The sequence below is a fragment of the Ochotona princeps genome, chromosome 17, assembly GCF_030435755.1.
Source record: "Ochotona princeps isolate mOchPri1 chromosome 17, mOchPri1.hap1, whole genome shotgun sequence".
In the NCBI taxonomy this organism is placed as follows: Eukaryota; Metazoa; Chordata; class Mammalia; order Lagomorpha; family Ochotonidae; genus Ochotona; species Ochotona princeps.
Genome location: NC_080848.1, coordinates 4,960,592 through 4,979,928, shown reverse-complemented (window position 1 = coordinate 4,979,928; position 19,337 = coordinate 4,960,592). Strand labels below are relative to the sequence as shown.

The 19,337-nt window shown below is 54.8% G+C and overlaps 1 protein-coding gene across 2 annotated transcripts in view; it reads right to left on the bottom strand.

Moving 5' to 3' along the window:
- SDK2 (sidekick cell adhesion molecule 2) overlaps window positions 1–19,337 on the bottom strand; it is a 212,975-nt gene that overhangs the window by 94,051 nt on the left and 99,587 nt on the right. The window lies entirely within an intron of this gene.

Below are 19,337 nucleotides of genomic sequence, written 5' to 3'. Positions count from 1 at the left end.
GCACCCATCCTAAGTGCTTTGACATACAATATCACACAATACCAGACGAGAAAACCGGTGTTCAGAGATAGGAAGGAACTTGCCCGAGCCCTTTCTTAAGAAGGGCAGCTTGGCTTCCACTCTGCCCCCCACTTGTGCATGTGATAGAGGCCACCAGGGGACTGGACAGTCCGGTCACAGTGGGCAGAGACTCCAGAAGAGGAAGCCCAGACCTAGCCTGCAGCGACTTCTTGGGTTGTGGGTGGGGACAGGGGCACCTGTGGCACACCCCCCTTGCAGCAGCCCTAAGGATCTGAGCTTACAACAGATGCAGAGAATGCCAGAAGGGGCAGGGACGGGGAGAGAGAGAGGGGGAGGGCAGGCAAGGATGGTGGTGGTGGTGGTGAAGAAGGCCACCCATTGGCACAGGAAATCAGGAAGTCTGGGAGCCCCAGGGATGACGTCAGGATTCCCCCTGTGGTGAGGTGTGGTGCAGGGAGTCCAGGAACAGTGATTTCTGCTCTTCTATTTTCAGCACTTCTTGTCCTGAGCTCTAATTTCCTTCCCACACCTTTGCTGAGAGTGTGACCTGCACACAGCCGACTTCCTCTGGCTTGGGGCCCTGGAGAGCAGCTGGCTGAGGAGGTGGAGGGGCAGGGCTGAGAGAGGACTGGACAGGGATGCTGGAAGGAGACAGGGTGGGGGAACAGGGTTGTGAGGGAACCTAGCAGAGAGAAGCAGCCTCTCCCAGAGTCCCTGCAGCTCTGGGAAGGGGGTGTGGGCATGGTGAGCTCTGCACTCAGCCTCCTGGAGGACTGCAGGCTGCAGGGGTGCCCTATGGTGGGCAGAATGGAGAGGAGCCTGGTGCAGTCAGTTTGAGGAATCAGCCTGGCTGAGCTCGGTGCCCTGAGTGCTGCTGACAAGGACGTTTCGTGTATCTGAGAGTGTGCTTCTAGCAGGTGAATCCGTGGGCTCAATACAGCACTCTCGCAATGTGTGGGTGAGGTACCCCAATCTGCTGCACGCCTTGATGAAACTTAAAGTCCCATGAAGGAGGAAGCTGTGCTGTCCTGGGCTGGGGACATCCATCTTCTGCTCTGAACCTGGGCCTTGGGCTTCTAGGACCTCAGCTTTGAAAACACTGGGCCCACTGACACCACTGGCCTTCATGGGCCCTCTGCTTGCAGATGGCAGATGGTGAGACTCGGGGCCTCTGCAGGCTCGGGAGCAGTTCTTACAACCAGCCTTGGACCTGTAGTTCCCACGGACTGTGTCTCCTGAGAACTCTGGCCCCTGTGCTGATTCTAGGACCTGGAGGGCCTAGCTGTGTGTCTGTCCACACGCAGGCCTAGAGGAGCCAGAGTTCTGAGGGCTGGCATGGATGAGAAGGGAGGTGGTGTAGGTACAACCAGGATGTGGCATGGCACAGGGACTAGGCTGGCCAAGGATGCTCCTCTGTTTCACTCCTCAGCTCCACCAAACTTCAGGCAGGCCTTTTTTTTTTTCTTTTGAAAAAACAATCGTTTATTTATTTCACAGGCAGCAGGATAGAGAGTGAATGAATGCCCAATACTGTTCACCCCTCCCATGCCCACAAAGTCTAGGACTGGGCAGAGGTGCAGGCCAGGAGCCAGGAATACAATCCAGATTTCCCATGTGGGCAGCAGGAACCCAACAGCACAAGTCGTGGCAACAGCCTCCTAGGAAGTGCACTGGCCAGAAGCCAGAGCCAGACCTGAACCCAGGCCCTCTGATGGGGGGCCTTGTGTCTTTTTTTTTTAATTAAGATTTATTTATTTTTATTGGAAAGTCAGATTTATAGAGAAGGAGAGACAGAGAGAAAGATCTTCCATCCACTGGTCCACGCCTCAAGTGGTCACAACTGCCGGAGCTGTGCCGACACAAAGCCATGAGCCAGAAGCTTCTTCGGGTCTCCCACACAGGTGCAGAGTCTCAAGGTTGTGGGCCATCCTCTGCTGCTTTCCCAGGCCACAAGCAGGGAGCTGGACGGGAAGTGGAGCTGCCAGAATATGAACCGAAGCCCATATGGGATCCCGGTGGATGCAAGGCGAGGACCTTAGCCACTAGGCTACCATGCTGGGCTAAGGACCCAGTGTCTTTTACTGCTAGGCCAAATGCTGGCCTTTCCCGTCTCAGTATGCTGCCCACAGGGCTCTACTCCTCCCTGCTTAGAGCCTGGAGCCTTTATCTAATCCTGGAGCCACTGGGATTCTCTCCTGCATTTAACTAAATATCCTATGAGGCTACTCACGTCCCCTGGGGCTGTGGCTTCACCTGTTATGCCACAGTGCCACCTCTCTGCTTGGATTTTTTTAAAAAAGGATTTACCTATTTTTACTGTAAAATCAGTTATACAGAGGAGGAGAGACAGAGAGGAAAATCTTCCGTCCAACGATTCACTCCCCAAGTGAGCACAATGGCCAGAACTGAGCCGATCCGAAGTCAGGAACCAGGAGTTTCCTCTGGGTTTCCCATGTGGGTGCAGGGGCCCAAGGCCTTGGGCCATCCTCTCCTTTCCCAGGCCTCAAGCAGGGAGATAGATGGGAAGCAGGGCTGCTGAGACATGAACTGGTGCCTACATGGCTTCCTGGTGCATGCAAGGTGAGGATTCTAGCTACTAGGCCATGAAAAATAAATAAATTAAAAAAAAAAAAAAACAGCCAGGCAAGGAGAAACCTGGAGGCTAATTGTCCAGAAACAAGGGGGAAGTGGGACACCAGGAACTGCCTCGCCCTCCAAAGGCAGCTGTGGTTGGGAATGTCCCCAGCGCATCCTGCTCACTCCCACGAGGGAGCTCTTTCCTTCCGGGCTCTCCACTTCAGGCGCCATGAAGGGGTCCTGGTTCTGAGCTCCTGGCACCCAGCTGAAATTCATTATGGTCTTTACTGTGCTAAGGGACATCAGAAAGAGGCCAAATGAGAAGCAGCCAATGAGAGCTGGAGGTCAGGCCTTGGAACCCCAGTGGCCTGGGTTTTGTGGTCTCCTCCGGGAGGGTGGACTGGCAGGCAGGTAGAGCTGCCTCCTGCGCGGCTGGACAGAGAGCTGCACCGTGTTCAGGGTGCACAGGGCCATGGCTGGTGGCTTCCCTGATGGCCCAGCTTGCTCAGGGGGCATGCGGCATGGAAGCTGCTGGAAGGAAGTGCCATGAACCAGGTGGCTTTCACAGAAGCAGTGTCAGGCAACTGTGCGGGTCTGAAAGCCGACACTATAGAGGTGATGGTGGCAGGGTTCTCTGCAGTGGCTCTGGGGGTGGGAAGGTGGATCCTGCCTCCATAATCCCAGCCCAGGTGGCCGCAGGCATCCCTCCAAGCTCTGCCTCCACGGTCAGTGGTGGCTCCCTTTGCAAGGCTGTCCACTCCTCTTTTATCTTTATCTCCCTCCTCTTCTTCTCAGGATACCACCTGGTTGGATTTAGGGTCCATCCTACTCTAGGAGGGCCTCATCTTAGCAAATGACATCAACCAATCCCTAAAAATCCAAATCACTACACTAAGGCCCCCAGGGTTAGACCTGAGTTTATATTTTTGAGTATAATGCGACACACAGCAGGGGATCCCCAAGGATGCCCTCCAGCTCATGGCTCAGTCTTGCACACAGAGGGAGAAGGCAGTCTGTCCTAGAGGAGCGGGTGGACGTGAACACTCGTGCAGGTGGAGGCTAGAAGAGCTGAGGGCAGCAAAGGCTGCCGAAGGTGGTGGTAAGAAGAAGGCATGATGAGTGGATGTCAGAGACAGCGATTGCTAAAACAGTGACCCACTGAATGTGGCGCTGAGCACAGCTTGGAAACAGGAGCCTTGGGAAAAGGCCCAGGTGAGATCAGGACCTCGGACAGTTCTCATCAGCAAGGCCTGGCAGCCTTCTAGAACTAGGCAAGGGAGGAGCTGGGGCTGGCACCAGGCTGGGGTTCCTCCAAGGACCCCAAGGCAAGGTAGCTGAAGGCACTGGTAGGACAGTAGCTGAGCTGGTGTTGCCCTGGTCCACTAGAGAGGGAACAAGTACATCCCAGCTGGAGCTGACATGGGTCATTGAGTCAGGGGCTGGTGGCTTTCCAAAGCTTTGTCAATAAAGTGTGGCATGGGTGCTACAGGCTGGGATTCCTGCAGACAGCAGGCAGAATCTTGGGCTCCTCATCGGCTGAGCTAGGATCTGTACTGAACACACTGCTACGTGCACCAAAGGATGCTTTCTCACACACGTGCCCATCTGATGAAAGGGACACTGATGGGAGCTGGGGACCCTAGGGGTGTGGTCAGAGGGAGCTCAGAATCAAGGTTTCCCAGGTGATGACCTGGGGCAGGGTGCTGGCCCTTCCCCCACAGTGCTCAGTTTCCCTGTCTGTGACACGACACTGATCATGCTCATACCACATGGTCAAGGCCCCAGAGAATCCACTGTGGCCTCAGATGACCTGCCAGCTCCACTGGATCCCGAGCAGGGGGCCTCAGGCATTTCTTCTGTGGAATGGGCAGAGGGAGCGTGCCTGCCCTCCAGACAAGCCAAGCATAGGCCTATCCGCTGTGATGTTTCACTTGCAAACACACCTTTGTTCAGTGTGCCGGATGTACCAGAGGATGGCAGGCGCACATGTGAATTTTGCCTTTGCTTATGCACAATGTGCCTGCCGCAAACCCAGGTCAGGGCAGCAAACAGCATCCAGATGGGCAGCGCAGCACAACAGGTGGCAGGGAGTGAGGGGGTGATCGACACAGGAGGCACTCCCCCACCCCCACAGTGTCCCCTCGGGCCCTCATGTCACAACTGCTTTCCGATGGCAGACAAACATCCCCTTAACAATAATTCACAAGTGGCAATCCTTCCCACGCGCACTTCTGCAAGCGGGCGGCAGGCCTCTTCCACAGCAGAGCGACAGGGACCTCGGTGCTTACGCACTTTCTTGCCGTGGGACAGGCACCCAATCGTGCAACCGTCATTGTATGTTTCTCTCTTCCTTACGGGTCACCATAGAAGTTTCTGGGTAGTATTTCTCCCCACAAGCTCTCAGAGGTTTTTTGATTTATAATTTACAGAATTTATTTGAGAGAAAGAGAGGAGAGTAAGTAGGAGAGGAGAGTAAGTAGGAGAGGGAGGGATGGAGGGGGAGAGAGAGAGAGAGAGAGAGAGAGACAGAATATCCATTAACAGGGGCTGGGGGCCAGGGCAAAACTGAACGCCAGAGACATAATCCAGGCCTCCCCCTTGGGTGGCAGGGACCCAGCTGCCTGAGCCGTTGCTGCTGCTTCCCAGGGTGTTCTTGAGCAGGAAGCTGCAGTCAGGAGCAGAGCTGGGGCTCCAACCCAGGCACCCCGATACAGCACCCGAGTATTGTAGGTGGTGTCTTAACCAATAACCTCACAGTGCCCCACCCCTCCCCCACCCCCACTGCTGCTCTTCCCTCCCTCCCCCGCCCGCGGCTCCGAGGTTCCCACTGGTGTGATGTTGTATAGCTCGGTGACATTTGTGAACGTATGTGTCGCAGCAAAGCTGACTGCCAAAGTACTGAGCATGTGTGACATGCCTCTGGGTTGTGTGCTTAGATGTCTATGAGCAATTGGCGCAAGGCAGGGGCGCGGGTGGCTGCCAGGCAGCAGGTACTGTATCAGGCTGTCAGTCTCAACGGTGACAATAACGCCTGCACCATCAGCTCCATGGATGGCACTGCCTTCAGCACCTGATTGCTGGACAGAATGTCAGTGCCATGGCCATGCTTGGCTTAGAACCTGCTCATGCTCAGCTCCTCTTCCAGCCCACCCATGCATTGCCCTTCGCTGCCCACCAGGGCAACAGTGGTGTCTTCCCTGGAAGCAGTGGGGAAGGTGGAAAACATCGGGCCCCTCAGCATCTCCACAACCCAGGAGCTGCAGAGAAAGAGGACCTGGGCTTGTCTGTGCAGCAGTGACCTTGGCGTGGCCACTTGAATGCCCACACAGCATAATGGCTAATTAAAAGGTGGGTTGTAGGGGTCGGATGTGCACTGGAAGCAAGCACCTGGAGGCAGGTAACAGGTGGGCACTTAGTGAGCTGTGATGGTTTGGACCCAGCCAACTCCTGCCCAGCTGGCCTGAGCTTCCTGTTGGTTAAATTCTACTCCCTGATCTGCCCCAGGCAGATGTTTGGGGAATTTATGAATACTAATGAGGCATTGGGGTTTCCTGTATCTCAATGGCTCCAGCAACCTGCCCTGAAGGTCAAGGGAAGCGGGGATGAACCCCCCCCACAACTTCTCGTAGGCTGCCTCAGGAGGTGGTGTTGTAGGACTGTGCCAGGAAATGCCCCTACCCTGTCCAGGGCACACCTGACTCCAAATTAGCTCTGGCCCTCTCTCTCTATGCAGCTTCATGTGTGGCTGAGTTTGTGTCCCCCAGAATTTGGCAGTGTATATCACCTGTGTTTACGTGTCAGCATCAACACCATCTCTGTGCCTTATATGTTTACATTCCCTATATCCGTGCCCGGCCCCATAGTCTCTCCACCTGTACTCTAGGTCTACCATAGAATCTACAAGGCCTGTATCATATATACCTGTCTATGTGTCTATTCCCATGCCAACTGGATTTATATGTCTATATCATGTATATTTATATGCCTAAGTCTCTAATGTATGTTTATATGCCTAGGTCTCTGTCATCCAAATCTACATGTGTACATGTCTATTTGTCTATCTCCATGTGTGAATATTTATTTTTCTATCATCCACATCTTCATGTACATCTACAAAGGCACTTCAACAGTTCACACAAAAGGAAACTAAAAGAAAACTTGGAGTGCAAGATTTGTAAAAACCCATGCATACAAGGAATCTTCAAAAAGTTCACGAAAAATCTGCATTATGCAGAAAAAAATGTGGGCTTCAATTTTTTTGCACCCAGATAAATTGATTTTTGAATTTCTCTTTTTTGGCAAATTCTTGATGCACCCTCATCTATCATCTAATTTACATCATTTTTATCATTTCACACGTAGGTTGGATGGTTAGCTGTAATTTGGCCAACACAGATGCAAAACTACAAAAACAAAAGCCTCTCATGTCGATTCCATGTTCCCTTTCTAAAAAGGCATTTCTTTTACCAAAAGGGGCCGAGAAAGCAGAGTCTGGTGGCTGAAGGGGTTAGGTCGGCGGGACCTGGCTCACTGCCCAGCTTTGGCCCAGTCCCAGCAGCCCTGTCCCAATGCCAGCCCCGCGACTGAGCACCAAGTCCTGGAGACGCACATGCTCACTCTGAGTACCTCTCTTGCTGGGGTCCTGGCTCTCCTGGGGGCCTGTCGTACCCTCCCTAAGGTGGTGGCCTGCTCTGTATGCACCTTGGCAAACTGATGCTTTGCCAAACACACCGCAGGTGTGCAGCGAACCTGGGTAAGGTGGGAGCTTGCACAGTTCCAGGGACCCCAGATGAGCGGGAACGGGGTCAAATGACCCAAGGAGGTGTGCCCCAGGCATGGACGCAGGTCCAGGAAGGAAGGGCCTGGATTGTGTGTTTTACACGCTGAGTGGCCTTGGACAGGCTGGGCTGCCTGCTCTCTCCATCTCATTGCCTCGTGTGTGAGACAGGAGTGATAGCCACTAGCTGTCCATGTGGGCCAGACACCTCACATTTGATGATGCACTGACTTCTCATTAAACACCATGAGGTCAGATTTAATTATCTCCAATTCTGGTGGATGAGGAAATAAAAGCACAGAGGAGTTAACGTGCAGAAGGTCACAGCAACTAGTACGGCCCCCACCGGCTGCCTGTCAACTTTGTGTTCCCAGCTTCCATCCGATGGGTCCTGTCTGCAGGCCCATGGTGAGCCTCAACTGAGACCGCGGAGATGTGCGTTCATGCTCTTGGCGGGAGGCATGCATGCAGCATACGCTCTCTGCATTAGCTGCTCCTGTTACTACCAGTGTCGATGTTCGCCTGCTCATCTAACCTCTCCAAAGAGCGCCCACTGATCCAGGACAGCTCTTGTCCAGAAAACTAGCCTGAGGGCAGAGCCTGGGCGCGGGCAGAGCCTGGGCGCGGGCAGCCTCGGGCACAGGGACTCAGATGGAAGATGCAGATGGGAGCTTCTGGAGCCGGGGCAGACTCCGCTCTCTGCTGCGCTGAACACCTGCTCGGACCCTGGTGGCCACGCCCCCAGCATCAGCCGCACCAGCTCTGACCTTTTGGGTCCTTGTCCTGCACTGCCCTCGCCTCCAGCCCCTGCCCATGCTCTCACAGGTGACTTCAGACACCTTGTGGGAGAATGAGACTAGAACGGCGCTAATGAGGCCCTGGGGAGCCGCCATCTGGAACAGGTGATGGTGTGGGCAGCTGGGCACTGGCCAGACCCGAGTGCAGTCCTCCGTCGGCAGCGGCTACTGTGAGAATGTGGTGCCTCTTTCATTCCCTAAACCCAGGCTGTCCTTGTGACTCACGTTCACCCAGTGAGTGTGGTAGGACCTTCTGAAGCCCAGGCTGCGAGAGCTTTGCCCCTTCTATGTTTGCCCGGAGGTCAGCAGGGAGGTGATGTGTTGTGGCTGATGATGCTATTGCTTTTCAGGGAGGTTTCCCAGGCAGCGCTCAGTGACTGACCAGCGGCTGCAGCTGACACAAGGCTGGGCATCCCACTATGGTTCTAAGGGTCAAGGGTGAAAGGTCAGCCTGGTGTGGGAGCCTGCAGAGGTGCTGGGGCAGGCCGCCACAGGGCTTATGTCCTAGCTTCTTTGGGGGATCCTTGGTTGCTGCTCCCCATTCAACAGGAAGCAGGGCCTCTCCCTGCAGGTGCTCACTCCCCACCTGCATGCCTTGCTCAGGCTGAGGGGGCGACTGTCTGCTGTCCTCCAGCCCTCAGAGGTTGCCAGTAGGAATCTAAACTCCTTCTTGCAACCCACTTCTCTCTGTCCAACCCCAGGGGTCTCTGAGCCTTGGACTTAGGGGCAGCTTCTGGGAGAGCGTGGAGTTGTGGGGTGGGAGACAGGGTTCAGAGTCACAGCCAGCAAGCCCACAAGTTGGAGGGCAGCAGGGTGGGCGGGCAGATTCCTTTGAGGGCACAGAGACGCAGGGAAGAGGCATTTGAGCCCTCAGAGGTCTTGTGGTCCCAGGAATGGGCTTGAGGGGTCCCAGCAGGGGGAGGGGAAACCAGCATGAAGACAGCTCCTAGGGAACAGGAGGTCATACCCCACTCCCCAGGCATCTGTCTCAACCATCTGCCTGCCCAGCAGGCAACTGAGTCAGGATCTAATTAGGCTTTGTGCCCTGGCTGGGAGCCAGGGGCTGGGGGCACAGGCAGACCTGGGAGGAGGGAGATCCCCAGGCTGCACATGGAGAGAGGATAAATATGTTACCACCACCCCTTGAAGTGGTCCAGAGGAGAAGCATATGGGCCTCTGATGGGGCCCACCTCTCCCGCCTCCCCAGGCACCGGGTGCCTCGTGCGCCCCACGCCCACCTCTGTGCACGGCTTATGAGATCCAGGCCAAATGCGAATATGTCAATTTCAGGTGATGAATGATCAAAGCCTTCCCAATTTGCATGTTAAATTTCCTTATGGTGGAAATAAATAGCCTCTGTTCACCAGGGAAGAGCTTTCCTCCCAGCCCTTCATTACAGGCAGCAGCGAGCACCTCGTTTGCATGTCCCACGCGTACTCCTTGGAGTCTGGGCGGACTCAGCTCAGCTGCTGCTCCCCAGAGGCTGCTGGGACTCGTGAGTGGGAGGAGTTGAGAGACGAGAGGGAAGGTGTACCGGGTATGGCTGGGTGGGCACATCTGTGCATTCCAGACTGTTCCATGCAGTAGAGCTTCTGGTGGATCCCCATCTCCAGCATCATCCTAGTTTGCTGGGTCCCCTTATGTCTCCAGGCCTCAGTGTGTGCATCTATAAAATGGGGGACCTAACTGCCTATCAACTTCTGAAGCTGCTCTATGGGAAGAAAATGTGTTAGCACTAATCATGGGGTCCTAACAGGGTGCCCCTGGTGGCCTCTGTGTGGACACGAGGCTGCTCTGGATAGCAGCAGCTCCCTGGCCTCGGCGCCCCTGCCCTGAGCTGGGTTCCAGCCTACAGGCCCCTCCATGCAGCTCGGGCTTCCTCTCCGGCCTGGGCCCATGAAGGAATGGTGGTAAGGGGTTGTCATGGAAACACAGCCAGGATTTGGGAGGCCTGGCTTCTCCCCCTGCCCCTCCCCTTCCACTTTGGACCTACTGGTCCTCACTGACACATTCACGGCTCACCAGTCGCGGCCCAGGAACCAGCCACACCTCGGCCTCTCTGGCGCTTCGTGCCCCCTGCCCACCTATGGATGCTGAAGCCTGGCCTGGCCCTGCCTTCTGTGCTTAAGTGGGAGGAGGCCTCCAAAGCCATGGGGCCTACTGGGCTTTGGGTCAAGTGTGTAGATATATCTGTGGGAAGGGGACGGGGCTGCTGCAGGTGGCATCAGGCACACCTCCGTCCTCTCTACCAAGAGCCTCCAGCTCGCAACAGCACCCCCCAGAGGAGCTGAAGAGAATTACAAGTACTTGGGTCCCTACAACCCACATGGGAGATACAGATGGAATTCCAAGTTCCTGGCTTCAGTCTGGCCCAGTCTTGGCTGCTACAACCATTTGAGGAGTCAACCAGTGGATGGAAATCTCTGTGTTATTTTGACTTTCAAATAAACAAAACCTTTAAAAAAGCAGGCAAGAGGGAGCAGGCGATGACCAGCCGCCGGTCAGCTTTGTTCTCCACCCCTCCTGGGTCAGGCCAGTGGTGCCCATGCCACGCTGCACCTGCATGACCCCCAGTCTGGCAGGACAACTGGGCACAGGAAGGCATCCTCCAGCTGGGAGATTCTGTGGATGCCAGAGCCACAGGACGCAGGCACCTGCAGCGGCTGATGCCCTCCCAGCCCCCTTGGCCATGTCTGAGTGGTCACATTTGGAGCGAGAGGCTCCCCACAGCCCAAGGTTAAGGGTCCATGGCACAGGAGAGCCCCCACAACGTGTCCCGGGACCCTTCTTGCTGCACCGGCAGATGGAGGCCTGCCTGGAGGCGTGCTGCCAGGCCTCTATGAGCAGGCTTGCCTTCCCCCAGAGCCTCAGGTGCGGGAGCAGGTCAGAGGAAGGACAGTTTACCCTCTGAGGGGGACCCCTTCCTCCTCCTTGGGCCCACCTCCTCCAGCCTCCCCGAAGACTTCACCATTGCTAAACTCGTTAACTTTTAATTACTACCTTCCCTCTGCCTGAGTACACTGGCTCCATGCCACGTACATCTCTATTAAAATTCAATTTATGCCCATCATAACTGATGCCAGCACTTTAGCTTCCTCACCTGCAGCCTTCACTTTGCAGACAAGATGTCCAAACTCAAGCCAAAGGGGAGTCAGTCTCCACAGAGGCTCAGAGCCGGTGGATGGGAACCGGCTTCATGGAGGAGGCCCTGGAGGAGGAATCAGGTCTTCAGGGAAGGTAGAAATGAGCCCATGGCCAGGGACAGGGAATGAGGTTGGAGAGCCTGCTTTGCAGCTGGAGAACATGGGGAAGTGTGAAGTTCTTGTCTTGGTGGCTTTCAGACCCGCTGTGCACTTGACTCCACAGGACACGCACGGCCTCCCTCGGAGGGAGCTACTGGCTTGTCTTTCCATTTACAAATTAGGAAACTGGGGCAAGGACTGAATCATTTAGCCAAAGGCTCTCAGTGGGTGCGGGACAGGAGCTGGGCCAGGCTGGTGCTAGACCTTGGGAGACACGCAAGCATTTGCCAGATAGCACAGGTACATATGGACAGGGCAGGTGGAGGAGGGAGAAGAGGTTGGAGGGCAGCAGACAGCCTGTTCCCCTGGGAGCCAAGGGAGTTGGCAAGAGAGGATCAGGAAAGAGAGGGACAGAGAGAGAGAGACTATCTCTTATTATTTGGTTTACTCCCCAAATGATCATCACGGTAGAGACTGGCATCAGCGGAAGTCAGAAGCTGGAATTCTACCTGGATCTCTCACTCGAGTGGTAGAGGTTCACATGTCTGGGCCACCTTCTGCCTGGACCTTCCACTCGGATGGCACAGGCCCACATGTCTGGCCATCCTCCGCTGCGTTCCCAGATGAATTAGCCAGGAACCAGATCAGAAGTGGAGCAGTCACCACTAAGACTAATGCTCTGCTGTGACATGCCAGGGTTGCAGGCGGTGGCTTAGCCCACTGTGCCATGATGCAGTTCTGCAAACCCGACCTCCCTCTCTGCCTTCTCGCTTTGCGGGGCTGCTTTTCACCTGCTCTGTGTATTACCCATTGGGCCCTTTGCTTAGTCGCCTGCCTTGGTCATCTTGCCCACGCCAACAAGGTGATGAACACATTGGTATTGGGGGCTCCTACATCAAATAACGCCGACTACAAACAAAGCTGTGTCTAGATTTTGGAAAAGCTTTTGCACCAAAATCCGCTTCTGTCTCAGCTCCATTCTCCCTAAAGCTGTGGAAGCACCATCTCCCACTCAGCCCAGACCTTCCTTCCCGCTGCCTGCTGCACATCTGCACCCACACAGCCCCTTTTGCACAAAGCCCCTTCTCTCCACCCACCCCTCAGCCCTTCCTTCCTCTCTCCACCCAAGGCCAGGTGACCACCAACTCTCACCAATCCTAAACAGGCCTCAGACCCACCATCCTCTCCTCTCCACTCTCCCCAAGATGGACCCAACCCCCACTCACTGCCCCCAATTCCACCTCATCCCCAGCTGTCCCCAGGACCTATTTTTGTTTAAAGTGCATCTGATCCTGTCTTTTTCCAAGGAAAGGCAACTCAAGGCCCTACAGAGCTTTTGGCAAAAACCACAAGATCCCAAGACAACCTCTGAGTCCCCACTGGATGGGCCCCGTCAGCCCCCCAACAGGCGTTCTTCTAGCTCCTCCCACCCAATGCCTCTGCACACAGCTCCCACCACATCCTCCTACCCTCCAACCCCCATCTGGACAGCTCCACACATCTTCCAAGGTTCACTGTTGCTGGTGGAGTGCGGCTAACCTCTACGTTCCCTTGGAAGCACGTATCTAAGCTGGCATCCTCAGTCCGTGCCTCACTCTCGGTTATGCCTGTGCTCTTGGGGGAAGGGGCTACATTGTTTTAACAGCTCTGACCAGCAGCCCCCAGAGATGGCTCAGCCGGGTGGCAAGCCAGTGGTGCCACCTCCTTCTCTCACTGCCTGTCCACATCCAGTAGCTCCTCCTCATTTAGTTCAAGTTCTGAGTTCTCCAGAGGATGTCCCACCTGCATAACATCACTTCCTGCCCCTTCCTGGAATTCCAATGTTCATTTGGCCTTAGGGTGGCACCTGTGCACAGGGAGCGACTTGGTGACAACAAAGAAATCCAAAGGGCAGCAGGAAGGGCGGGGCTGGCATCCCCTTGCACAGGTCTCCCCTGCCCAGCTGTTTTGGGTGGGTAGAAGGCTCCAGGTCATCACCCTAGGAATAAGCCAATGTTGGCTCTTCCTGATGCCCGTCATAAAATGACTGATGCCTGGGCCTGGCACGACGGCTTGACTGGCTAATCCTCCCCCTTCAAGCTCTGGGATCCCATATGGGTGCCAATTCATATCCTGGTTTCTGCATTCCTTAAGCTCCCTACTTATGACCTGGTAATGCAGCAGAGGATGGCCCAAAGCCTTGTGGAAGACCCAGAAGAAACTTCTGGCTTCAGATCAGCTCAGCTCCGGTTGTTGTGACCACTTGTGGAGTGAACCAACAGATGGAAGACCTCTTTCTCTGTCTCTTCTTTTCTGTAGATCTGCTTTTCCAGTAAAAATAAATAAATAAACCATCTAAAGTAAAAACCAAAAGCCTGATGCAGGTCTCGCCCTACGATAATGTCAAACCTATCATTCCTCAAGCACCAAGACACCTCCTCTATAGGTGGTGCTGCGGTCAACAGATGAAGGAGGTGAAGGGAGGGAGAGCAGCCAGCAGGTGCACACCCAAGGTCAAAGTCAGGGAACATATGCAGTATGCATCGCTAGATCTAAGCTCTATGTATGTGTCAATCCCGAGTGTTTCTCCATGATGGGTCATCTGACTGGCTGGGCCCTGCACACAGGTGCCCTGGGTAGGATCATGCCAGGCATCAGGGACAGAGCCAGGATCACAGGCTGCAGCCAGAAGACCGTGGGTACAGCCTAACTGGGCGTCCAGGCTGTGTGACTATGGGAGGGCTCTTAAACGTCTTTGAGCTGTGGTTCCTAGAAAGGAAGCAGGCATTTAAAAAAAACCTGCATCAGTCTCCCAGAGCTGCTGCCAGCAGGGACTGGCTCTCTAGTTGTTGGCATGGCTTCAGTGCCCTCTGGGGAGGCCGTAGGCCCCTGCTCTCCTGCCCGCTCACACTTGCAGGGGTCAGGGCTGGAGAAGAAGCCCATGACAAAGCAGCCAGCCTGGGCACGCTTCTCTTCATCCTGTGCTCAGGGCTCTTTCAAAGACTGCCAGCGGCTCTGCAGCCATGTCCTGCCTTTATGTCCCTCACCAGGGTCTCACAGCCCCAGGGCTCCCTGGTTGGCATGGCTTCTGCTCCCTGCACACTCCACAGCTCTACTGCGGGGACACCAGCTGGGCACGGGCTCATAGACCCAGCTGCAAGCCGGCCAGCAGCCCACCTGGCTCTGCCGGCCCTTTCTCTCTGAACCTGCTATTCTGTCCACCAAGCAGGGTGGGGACACTGGCTTCCTGCCCCATGGGATAAAAGTGTCCAGCAGTGACGGCAGGGACAGAGGTGCCTGACAGGGAAGGCCGTGTGTTTATGCATAAAAGACAGCTTGGTTGGACCGGACCTCTGGGACCTGCCACCTGCTGTCTGGATGACTCTGGTATGTTCTAGAACTTCAAGGTCCTCATTTGCAAAATGAAGGTAACACCACACTCTCAGTGTGACTGCCATGCAGGATGGACAGTGCCTGGCATGGAGTGAGCCTCCACAGGCACGAGTTCTCTGCTGTGTGTGCCTCTTATCACACGTGGGAGTCTGTGTGTGTGCAGGTGTGTGCTCCACCTGCCTCCCATGAATGGAGGCACACATGGAGAGTGATTGCGGGATAGAGTATTTCCAAAGCAGCCAAAATAATCTGCCTGATGACTTCACCTGGACAGGGTGATCAGAACAGAGAACAGTGACCACAGCAGCCCTTGCCAGGGCAGGGGGTGTAAACCAGGCTGCACTGGTTGCCTGAACATGGGTGGCGTTGCCACAGGTGGGGAGAGAGCCCAGAGGAGGTTGCCCAAGGGTGTGGTCTGATGGAAGCAGCTGTGAGGGCAGCTCTGAGGGGCCCAGCCTTAGGCACTTTCCTGCCAACTTAGAAAGTTACCCAAGGACGCCTGCAGCTGCACACAGACAGGCTGGGACCTCTGAACATGGGCCAGGGCTATGAGGGACACACATGCTTCTGCACTGATCATCTCCCCTGACAACAGTCACCGTGTGAGACTGTCCCCTGTTCCAAGGCAATGTCCACACCTTGGGAGGGTCTTGCAGTGGCCCACCCCATGAGATGAGGGACCTAGAGCTTGCATGGTACCCTATGTGCCCTCCCCAACCATCCCAACCACCACAGCCTCTTAATTTCTTAAATCGGAAGTGCAAGGCTGGGATCAGAAGGGATAAAGCCTTGTCACCCACACAGGGCTCTCACAGCACTTGCCAAAGAGGGTGCTGGGCTACAACAGGGCCATTGGTACAGGTAGGCACAACTTCAGATGGCCACGGGCAGAAGACAGGTTCATTTGCCCAGGTGGCTTCTACAATGCTTGTTATCCCCATATGCCTCATGATGCTGTCCTAACAGGTACTATTCACTTCATGCCTGTGGCACCAGGGACTGGGCTGGACCCACAGACATGTCATCCTTACAGTAACCCCCCCCCATCCCGGGCCATGGCATGGGCATTCCTGTGCCAGCTCCAAGTACAGGAAGCAAACTCAAGGTGCCAATCATGCTGCCCAAGGGTAACAGTGGAAGTTGTAGGGGACATGACCCTACATGAGTGCCCCAGGACTGGGATGTTCCTCTCTGCCCCCAGCAATGGGTATGAAGCACACCCACCAATGTAATATGTACCAGAAGGATGTGCGGGCTGGTCTTCCTGTAGGCACACACACCAGATTACACAGCCCACCATTAGACTGGATGTAAACTTCTTTGGAATCCAGCAGGGGAAACATGGTGGATTTATGACCGTCCTTCTAATCTGATTTCCTCTCAACTTGCTGAGTAAATGGAGCCATTTTTCTACCTGAAAATCAGATATAATCACCCTATTCAAGGCCTGGAGTTAGAGACAGTAAGTCCTCGGTGCCGGCCACACTCCTTCATAAAGCAATATCCAGTTTGCATTTATTTAAAAAGGTGAACTCGGGACATTCTGTGGCGCCAAAGCCAAGGAATGCTTAAAACCAACAGGGATGCATCTAGAGGACCCTAGGGGTCAGCTCGAAGGAGCAAACATTGGCCACACCTGGGTTCATGACCATTGAAACAAGTGACGGTGTGCACAGAGAACATATGGAGCAGAAACGCCATCCGTGAGTTCACACTGGTGCTGAAGGATCTTAGCCAGGGCAGGAAGTAGGAGCTCTTTTTAACAGCATGCCAGCTACTCTCCTTGGCCCTGCCAGGGTGATAACAGAGCCAGGCAAGGCTCACACAAATGGAGATCTCTCCAGGAGGGAACTTCTGCAGAAGTGGATGGCTCACAAATGCCCACGCCGGAAGTAGGGGGACTCAACGAGAAAGGGTTCTAGGCTGCGAGAGTAGAAACTGGGTCATGGCAATGAAGTGTAATGGTGTTGGATGCTGTGTCCAGCCAAACACTGGGCCGGATACATCTCCATGGAGACTAGTGGGGAGCTCTGAATATCGACTATGTCCTAGGTAGCAGTGTGGCATCAACGCTGGCATTCCAAGTGTTGGGGCCCAGCTCTGGCTTGATAGGGAAAGCTGCTGCCTGCGCCACTGGCATCCCATATGGGCACTGGTTCTAGTCTCAGCTGCTCAACTTCAGATCCAGCTCCTGGCTAATGGCCTGGGAAAGCAGTGGAAGATGGCCCAAGACCTTGGGCCTCTGAATCCAACATGGGAGACCTAGAAGCTGTTGTGGCACCTGGCCCTGGGTATTGTGGCTGTTTGAGGAGTGAACCAGTGGTTAGAAGATATCTCTTTCTCTCTCTCCCCGCCCCTCTCTCTGTAACTGCATTTCAAATATATATATGTATTTTTAAAGCAAAGAATTCTATGTGTGGAAACGGCTGTGGTTCTGCGGGCAAATGTGTGGTTCTGTTCTTAAGGAATAAAGGCATATGATGTCTGAACAAACACTACTTAGCTTCAACAAAAATAGCACCTGGATAATCTACACCCATGGGAAGAGTAAACGAAAGTGAAACAAACAAAATGATAACAACGGGGATGGCCAAATGTATGGGTATACCAATGTATACTAAAGTGTACTATCTAGTGTAGCATACTGAAACATACAAATTCTGCTAATAGTTGGAAAGGCTTAAAAATTAAAATACAGGAACGGAGGGAGAGAAGGCCAAAGTGCCTTAGACCAGACCTCCGTGGGGACAGGGACAGGCAACAGTGGACACAATGGTTTCTCTCCAGCCACCCACCTTCTGCCTTCTTCTGGTAACAATGTTAGCCCTTCTGCTTTATCATGTGACTGTGGGGTACAGGTTGGCTCTGGAGTAGACACCTAATGCCAGTTTGGCCAATCAGGGTGCTTCTGGTGGATACTCATCTGGGATTGGTCAGGGATGACCTGAGCTGGGCCAATCCAAATCCTTCCCGGGGACTTTCTAAGGGAGACTTCCCAGAAGAGTCAATCTCTGGGGAAGTCAGGTGCCTGTGGGGTCGGCCATATCTGTACCTCTGCTTCACTGGCCACAAGAGAATGAGGTCTGTGTGCAGAGGAGGCCATGGCTGAGCTGCCTGGGTGAGGTGCCAGTGGCGGCTGGCCCTGGAGCAGATACGTGTTGCCAGTCTGGCCAATCGTTGGGGTTTCTAAGTATAAGTTTGCATACCTGTGCAAAGGAGCGAAGAGAACTGATTCCTTCCCACCCCCACGGGGTTGCCGGCAACGCTGAGTGCCCTCACTACACAGCACACATGGTGTACAACTTTATTATTATCACCACAGTCAACGGCTGGATCCTGATCTTGACCTAGATGCCCCCAGGAGCCAGAGTCAGCAGTGTCCAAAGGCTGCACTGGGCCCCTGTGAGCCTGCTGTGGGGCCAGACTCTGCCCCTGTGTCTTGCCCATCCCATACCCTGGCAGTACAGGGTGCCAAGGAGTGGCTCTCCCTTCCTGGGTCTTGCCAGGCGTCAAGGGCAGGCAGCACTGGGACGCCATCCATCTGCTCCTGATGCCCATTCAGGCATGACCACGGTTCAAGGGGACATAGGGGCACTTCACAGACTCTGTAAACTGCTTCCCCAGTCGGCATCGGGGCAGGTGGCCATCAGCAAGGGTTCCGGGTCGCCAGCTGAGCTCAGGGTGGCCCCTTTGGTCTCCCTGCCCGCACCTGCTCCAGGAGGACAATGTGACCACATCACACCAGCCAGTGTGGTCCAGAGTCTTGGGGGGGGGGTGGGGGTTATCCTCACCCCCCTTCCAAATTCTGTTTCCTAAAGGAAAGGAGTGGTGCTCCCAGGAAGGACAAATCCTGCAGCAATTAAATGCCCCTCCTCTCATTTGCATTCCCTTGGTCCCTGGCGGCAGATTGGTATCAACATCCCCAGGGCAAGACAATCTTGTTTCCCCAACAAAACCGATTATGCACAACAGGCCCAGGGATTAATCACCAGCCACAGGGCCGGGAGCCAATAAAATAGGCAGAGATGGGAGGATAAGAGGGGAGGGAAGGAGGCAGGGAAGGAGGGAGTGACGGGGCTCTCTCCTTCCTCTGCCTCCCTGGTTGGCAGTGGCCGTGACCTGGGGAGGGCAAAGCTGGCTGGACTTAGTGCTCTGGCATCTGGGTATCCCCACAGAGCAAAAAGAAGCCCTGGCTAAATTGACCCCCAAAGAGAAGATGACCCTCCCTTATGCACCCCAGGGTGCCATGTGCCTGACCCCTCCACTGGGCCCAGAGACTTCTGGAGAGTAGGTGAGGAAGAGGCTCCAGTTGCTGGGAGATAGTGGGCCACCCTGCTCCCAGCCTTCACCTGTGGCCTGTCCACTGTCATTTGAGCCAGTGTCTGGGTGGTGCTTTTGCCCAGCTCCTGGGAACCTTGTGCAGAACAAGGGCATCTCAAGAGCACTGGAGTGGGAGCCTGAGTCCTTGTCTCCCCCCCCCCCCCCCCGCCACACACACACACACACACACACACACACACACACACACACACACACCAGGACTCCATCAGG